Raw genomic sequence first — 8,257 nt, 5'->3', positions numbered from 1 at the left:
TGGCACTAATGAAGTTCAATCCTAGGCAAAAACCTAATCCTGGTCAAATTGCACCACCATGTCAAATTTGGTGGAGCTAGGTATAAAACTCTGGTCATGCATAAAGGACAAACAGACAGAAACACAGACACTTTCTCACTTATTATATAGATAAGGCCTGGGATGATCCACACTGGCACATTTTTTTTTAGAATTCCATTAACTGAATGCTAGTTTTAAGATTATGGGGCCTATTCATTAAACATAAAAATTCTCTGGAGATAATTAGCTTTAGAACTCTCATGGAGTTCTAGTTAATTATAGGTGGAATTCATCATTCCACCTCTCCATAAGTATCTATTCCGAAAAGCTGTCATTTTTGCGATGACAGCTTTTCGGGAAATAGATACTTTTCCCTGCCTACACTACCTTATCGTATCTGGAAACAGTGCTGCGCATGCGCTGATACATCTGTAAAACCAGCGCATGCGCAGCACTGCCTACAGATGCATATTTGCATAAGTCCTCTAGAGTCACTCTATGGAGGGCTTCTGCCTGTAACAAATGCCCATTGTTCTCATAGAGTATGACACAGTCACCGGTACTTAGGATGCCCCCAGGTTTCAACTTCCAGACAGTAGGGGCTTATACAAACAGTGGGAGTTCGCAAGGTAAAACTGGAGTAGTAGTACAAAGGTAATTTTGACCATGGAGCAGCCTGCAGCCATGGACACAAGCAAGATAGCATGCACACTATGAAACAGGTAGTGTGAATATCAGCAATACTAAGTAATAATATCACAGGATAATTACCACAGATCAGTGTGCACTACGGACAATAACAGAATACGATTGCATATAAACACAACTACAAAAATAGTGGCATTCACAAACAACAGATATTTTGCAAAATAGTATAGCAATAAACTCAGATATATAGGCAGCTGGCAGTATAGAATTGCAGCATAACATATAATGCAGAATGGAAAAGCAATATATAAGCCAGCATGTGTTTTGCAGAGTAAAATAACAGCGAGATATGTGCATATATTGCAGGATGGAATAGCAATGGTACACAACATGGCTTGCAGAGTAAATTTGCAGCACAATGAATGTTCCAGGTATACTTGCAACAGGTACAGGTAACCCAAGTCAGAGCCAGGACAGGAACCAGGAACACAGCAGATAGAGGAACAGGGACCGGATAGCATAACTTCCACAAGAAACTATCTCCAACAAGGCAGGAAAGGTCTGGCTGCCCTATAACAGAAGTCAGAGTAATTCCTGTGTGAGCAAATAAGAACAGCCTCTGGTAATTACCACGATATGCAGCTGAGTACTGCATGTTCACAGAGGCTTCCCAGATGGGAACAATCAGCCTGGACCAAACCTCACTGCGGTTGTCTTTGCCTGTTAACTCTCTCAGCTGTGGCTGGATCCTGCAGCAGATAAAAGCTGTCACAATGGCTCATAACACCTCTCTATCAGCACCCAGCCACCCCGCTACACATTCACTTTTTATACACTAGGAGCACGCAGACATACACCCTCCCTCCCTGCATTCACTACTAACAACCTTGAAGCACGCAGATACTCCCTCTCTCCCCATTCACTGCCAACACCCCAGCAGCACCCAGACACACACTCTCCCTTCTCTGCATTCACTGCAAACACCCCAGCAGCACCCAGTCAAACACTTTTCTCCCCCTGCATTCACTTCCAACACCCCAGCAGCACCCAGGCACAAACTGTTATCACCCCCACATTCACTTCCAACACCCCAGCAGCACCCAGACTCACACTCTCCTCTCCCTGCATTCATTGCCAACACCCCAGTAGCACAAACCCTTTCCTCTGCATTCACTGCTAACATCCCAGCAGCACCCAGACTTACACTTTCTCCCCTGTTCTCACTGCCAACACCACAGCAGCACCGAGACACACTCTCTCCCACCCCTCTCCATTCACTTCCAACAACCCAGCGGAACCCGGACACACACCCACACTCTCCTCCCCCAGCATTCACTGCCAACATCCTAGCAACACCCAGATGCTCCCCCCTGCATTCACAACTAACACCCCAGTAGCACCCAGACACACACCCTACCCCCTGCATTCACTTCTAACACTCCAGCAGAACCCAGACTCACACTCTCATCCCTACTTTCACTGCCAAAAACCACAGCAGCATCCAGACACACACACACTCCCCCCCCCAAATTCACTTCCAACAACCCAACAGCACCCATACACACACTCTCCTCCCCCTGCTTTCACTGCCTATACCCTAGCAGAATCCATATCCTCCCTCCCTGCATTCACTGCCATGACAACAGCCCAGCTGCAACACCCAGACACACATTCCTCCCCCCAAAAAAATTCTGTGGGTCTAGAAAGAGATCGGGCCTTGAGGGGGGTGAGTTGTGGTGTTGTTGCTGGCGTTTCTATGCCATTGCAGTGGCAACTCACCCCTTTGCACCTGATAGAATTGACTCCTTAGAGTTAACTGTCTAAAAATGAGGCATTTGTTTTTGTTTATTACTCATAATGAAAAAGAAAGAAAAAAAGGAATCTTAATATAAATCACATGCCAAACAAAACAAGTGAACAATACGTACCTTGTGTGGTTTATTATCATTGAGCACATTCAATTATTTCCACTAGAACTGATAAGCTTTTTAAAGTATATTTATATTAACATGGGATGATAGGTAGAATACAACGTTGAACGTTCCAACCACTTGGACACTGGGTTATTGACTTAGAGCCAAGTCCCGCACCTGGAAGAATTCAGAGATAATACCGGCTAAAGACATCCCAGTGACAAGTTAATGGTCTCCTGCTGTGGTATTTGTAGAAAATAGATGCTGAGGCAAAAACTGGGGCATTTATTTTCAAAGCAGGAGGCCAATATTATCCCATCACAATGCAATGACACTCACAATCTTACCCTCAATTTATTAACAAAATACATTTAATGAAATTTTGTGAAATGCCCATAGGGATGACTTTTGTTCTTGTCACTAAATGAAATTTGGTATTAAACATGTCAAAAGAAAGCACCATATGAAATCATTTAATCTCAAAAACAGTGCCAAGAATACACACAGACCTTTTAATAATAATCTTCTACACAAAGCAACTCAATGCGTACGAATGCATTAGTCTGCATAGTCATGTGCTGAAGGCTGTCAGCCTCTATTATGTTCAGTATGCAGTACTTTACCTGTACATTTATTTTACAATCAAAGTAAATGCATTCTCTAATGTGTTTGCATGTCTGACCTTAGCGTCTTAAATACTAAGGCTGATTGCACATTAGATCTGGCGGGTTCAACAGCAAAAATCTATTATTACACACAGACATTAATTCCGTCTGTAGAATTATATTAACAAGCTCTCATCTAATTTACTTGAAATGAAAGGTTCATATCCTGTTGTATACAATCATTTGGAATTTCACAAATCTGAGTCAATACTTGGATTGATATGGAATTTCCCTCTCACCTTGGATCTAAAAGCGAGGCAAAATGTCACGTTAACATGATGTCAGTATCTTGCGTTTTTGGATTATGAAATATGTTCATACACATACAGTATCTCATCTCTTCCTCTTCCTCATTATCTGTTGGGAAATTGGTGGGAGACTGTTAAGCATCTGGAGTGCACTGACTGCAGCAGTGTAACAGCAAATAACTTAAATAATAAAATGGCTAATTAACACACTTAATGAGAATCTGGTCAAATTTAAGAGAGATGCCGAAATATCTTGCAGTCTCTACAATGTATGAAGCTGTAACATTCTCTCTAGTGTGAATGAAAAAAGATTATTGTATTGATAACAGAGAAGTTTGCATTGGAAACAGTGTCTTCGCATATTGGGGGGAAAGGAAGCTCATTTGTAACCCCTTGTACAGGCAGGGGAAGGATCACCTAAGCTGACCATCCTTTTTTGGAAAGCTTCATGAGTATCATAGTAAAATGTCTAATGCCCTTTGGACTGTCTTCAGGTTTCCTCATTATTGATAATGGAACTAACATTATCTACGCCTTTCGACTTGACAAGATTCATCTAACGATCATAATTTTGTACCAGAACTTTCTTTAAAAATTAGAGGTCTGTGCAGGAGCTGACTGTAGCTGGGAAAATATTTTTTGGTATTCAGCAACTGCATGCAGAATACAGCAGCAAAAATATAATCTGTCATATCACCAGTTGGAGAAAGAGTTAGGAACTCTATGCTTCATTGACTTAACGTAAAGGTACAGCAACAAGCCATCGCAACATATACTTACCAACAGTGGCGTAACTTCATCCCAGGTGCCCGGAGGCAAGATAAATGTTGGTGCCCACCCCCCAAATTAAAATTTACCACCCCAGCACCTATGCCAGCCCCAGCTGCCACCGCCCCCTATGCAGTTTCTCTTATACAGTGCCCCCAGTAATGCCCCATATACAGTGCCCCTAGTAGTGGTCCCCCTATGCAGTGCCCCCAGTAGAGGTCCCTCTATGCAGTGCCCCTTATGCAGTGCCCCTTATACAGTGCCCGCCTATGTAGTGCCCCCCAGTAATGGTCCCCCTATTGAGTGCCTCCAGTAGTGCCCCTTATAAAGTGCCCCAAGTAGTGATCCCCCAATGCAGTGCCCCTTATACAGTGCCCACCTGTGTAGTGCCCCTAGTAATAGTCCCCCTATGCAGTGCCTCCAGTAGTGCCCTTTATACAGTGCCCTCAGTAGTGGTCCCCCTATGCAGTGCCCCCAGTAGTGGTCCCCCTATGCAGTGCCCCCAGTAGTGCCCTTTATACAGTGCCCCCAGTAGTGGCCCTTCCTATGCAGTGCCCCCAGAAGTTCCCCTTATACAGTGCCCCCAGTAGTGCCCCTTATACAGTGCCCTCAATAGTGGTCCCCCAATGCAGTGCCCCCAGTAGTGGGTCCCCCCTATGCAGTGCCCCATTATGTAATGCCCCAGTAGTTGGTCCCCCCTATGCAGTGCCCTGTTATGTACTGGACCCAGTAGTGGGGGCCCAGTAGTGCCCCTTATACAGTGCCCCCTTAGTGGGGGCCCAGTAGTGCCCCTTATACAGTGCCCTCAATAGTGGTCCCCCCAATGCAGTGCCCCCAGTAGTGGGTCCCCCCTATGCAGTGCCCCATTATGTAATGCCCCAGTAGTTGGTCCCCCCTTATGCAGTGTCCCGTTATGTAGTGCCCCCAGTAGTGAGTCCCCCCTATGCAGTGCCCCTTACAAATATAACACACACAAATTACTTATCTGAATCCCCATCCCTGAGCCACTTCTCTGTCTGTCCTCCCGCTCGGCACTATGGGAGAAACGTCATGACGTCTTTCCCATCACCACTTTATGAGTGAGCTCCGCCCGGCTCCCTCCGTGGATAAATCAGCTAATGAGAGTCTATCTGACTCTCATCGGCTGCTAAAACAAACACATCGCCGCCGGCGCCGCCGGCAATGTGTTTGTTACTGATCGGCGGGCAGGAGGGGGGTTCTGTTTACTCAGAAGCTCCCCCTGCGTGCATGTCGTGTGCTCAGGCGGGTCGCGGCGGTCACATGCTATGTGATGTCCGTGACCATAGAGCACTCCGGCTGCAGCAGGTCATGGAGGTGGAGCGCCGATCAGCGGCGCTCCTCCTTCATGCAGCTCCTCCATCCTCAGCAGTGCCCGGAACGGTCGGGTGACAATGGAGCCAGGTGCCCCCTTCAGGGCTGGCGCCCGGTGACAAATGACTCCATTGTCTCCGGGAGTTCCGACACTGCTTACCAACATTTTAAAAACCCTTTGCAGAGACCCAGAGGGGGCCACCATGTTGTAGGTGCGATCACATCAAAGTGGCCCCACCCCCAGCTGCTGAATCGTAGCATTGTACAATGAGGCATGAAGCCACTATAATGCAATGCAATTTATTGTTAATCACATCAAACACCTTGAACGCCCACTTCACTCGGGAAGGCAGCCCACTCTCTTAGGAGTCCTGGAGTGACCCATGAATTTGTGATTCTCATAGACATTCCAGAAGAGTTGCCAAATGTGTCACAACAAGCCATGAATCAAGGAGAGGAGAAAACATTACCTTAATCCTTTCAGTTTTATGCTACTTAAACCTTTTTGAAAACAGCAAAGAAAGCCAATTCAGCCTGAATCAAGGTTATACTGCTCTTTATAATTGCAGAAAAGCAGCTGAAATAGCTGAGGAAACCTGTAAAAACTAGTGACTCTGCTGAGTCCTGGACATCTACATCAAGTTCTTTGTCTCTGCTTTGCCAGAGCCCTAGGATTTCCAGCATATTGATATCTGACCATTACCTTTTGGCAAGCACGCTTGATCCTAGGTTTAATACATATATCTTTGTTTTCTAACTCACACAGGTTGTCAGCTGAAGGAGCACATTAAACTCTTGCGGCTTCAGCTTCTCATGCAGGAGCTGCTGCTTCTAGTAAAAAGAAAAGAAAACAATACAAAAAAACACTTATTTTAATTAACAGAACCACACTGACAATTAATTGCCACAGCACATACAGTATGTAGCAGAGATTATTATGATTTTTAATCAGGTTTAAAAGAGATCCACATATAGCTTGCTACCTCTGCAAATGAAGTCTCTTTGGAGCCCCTTATACCAGTGGCGTAACTATAAATTTTTCTCCCCCCTGCCAATATTTTTTCTGTTGCCCCCCCCCCATATAACCCCCCCCTCAGCATTTTGGTAAAATAATTACAGGGCCATTTATACGCAATTTGACCCCCAGTGCAAAAGTAAAACATTTGCTCCCACCCCCCCTAGACAGTTTACATTTACAGTATACAGTAGTGCCCTTATACAGTGCCCCCAGAAGTGGTCCCCCTATGCAGTGCCCCTGGTAGTCATCCCCCTATGCAGTGCCCCTTATATAATGCCCTCAGTAGTAGACCCCCTTAAATAGTGACCCCAGTAGTAGTAGTCCTCCCCCAGCAATGCCTCTAGTAGTGGTCCCACCAGTGCAGTGCCCCCAGTAGTGGTCCCACCAGTGCAGTGCCCCCAGTAGTGGTCCCACCAGTGCCTCCAGTAGTAGTCCCCACCAGCAATGCCCCCAGTAGTAGTCCCCCCACCAGCAATGTCCCCAGTAGTAGTTCCACCCCTGCAATGCCCCCAGTAGTAGCCCTCCCTCCCAGCAATGCCCCCAGTAGTAGTCCTCCCTCCCAGCAATGCCCCCAGCAGTAGTAAACAACCCCCAACTGCAATGCCCCCAGTAGTAGTCCCCCCTCCCAGCAATGCCCCCAGTAGTAGTAGTAGTAGTAAACAACCCCCTCCAGCAATGCCCCTAGTAGTAGTAGAAGTAAACATCCCCCCCAGCAATGCCCCCAGTAGTAGTAGTACTAAACAACCCCCCCCAGCAATGCCCCCAGTAGTAGTAAACAACCCCCCCACCAGACAGACAGACACACAAAATCCACTTACCTTGATCAACGCTCCGGCATCGGCTCCTCCGTCCGGCGTCCTCCCGGGCAGGCCCGCTCTGCATGATGGGAAAGACGTCATGACATCTCTCCCATCATCACCCACTGCAGGAGCCGGAAGAGCCCGACTCCGGCAGTGGGCGCAAGACAAGCAGCCGATGAGTCTGTCTGACTCATCGGCTGCTAAAACAAACACACAGCTGCCGGCGTCGGCGGCTGTGTGTTTGTTATACTAGTGTAGTGCGGACGGCACTTATGTGCGGTCCGCACCACCGCCCTACCTGCATGACTAACAGATGCTAGAGGTCCAGTAGAACCTCTAGCATCTGTCTCCTCCTAGGCGGCGGCCATTATTGGAGGGCCGTTTTCTGCAGAATCTGCAGCCACCTAGCCCCACAAGCCCCCGCGCCCCCAAGCCATCGTGGGGTCTGCGGGGGCTGTAGTTACGCCACTGCCTTATACCAAATAGCTATCTTCTGCCCAAGCAGCCCATCCTCCAGTCTGTCTTGGAGTGATCCTGGTCTCCTCCCTCTCCTTCAAACCACACAATCAGCACCTCTGGCAGTCCTTCCATTTCCAGCTCAAAAATATTTCCAGGATCAGACCCTTTCTTACCCAGGATGCTACTAAAACTCTCATCCACTCACTGGTGATTTCCAGATTGGGCTACTGTAACGTCCTCCTATCTGACCTACCTGGTTCCCACATCTCGCCAATCCATCCTGTCCTCAATGCAGCTACTCGATTCATCTTTCTCTCCAAACATTCTACATCTGCCTCCCCTCTCCTACAAGCCCTACACTGGTTCCCCATCACCTTCAGAACCC

This window comes from Taudactylus pleione, unplaced genomic scaffold, assembly GCF_031769625.1.
Source record: "Taudactylus pleione unplaced genomic scaffold, aTauple2 ptg001052l, whole genome shotgun sequence".
Lineage (NCBI taxonomy): Eukaryota > Metazoa > Chordata > Amphibia > Anura > Myobatrachidae > Taudactylus > Taudactylus pleione.
The sequence above is the reverse complement of the archived record's forward strand: the minus strand, read 5'-3'. Positions refer to the sequence as shown.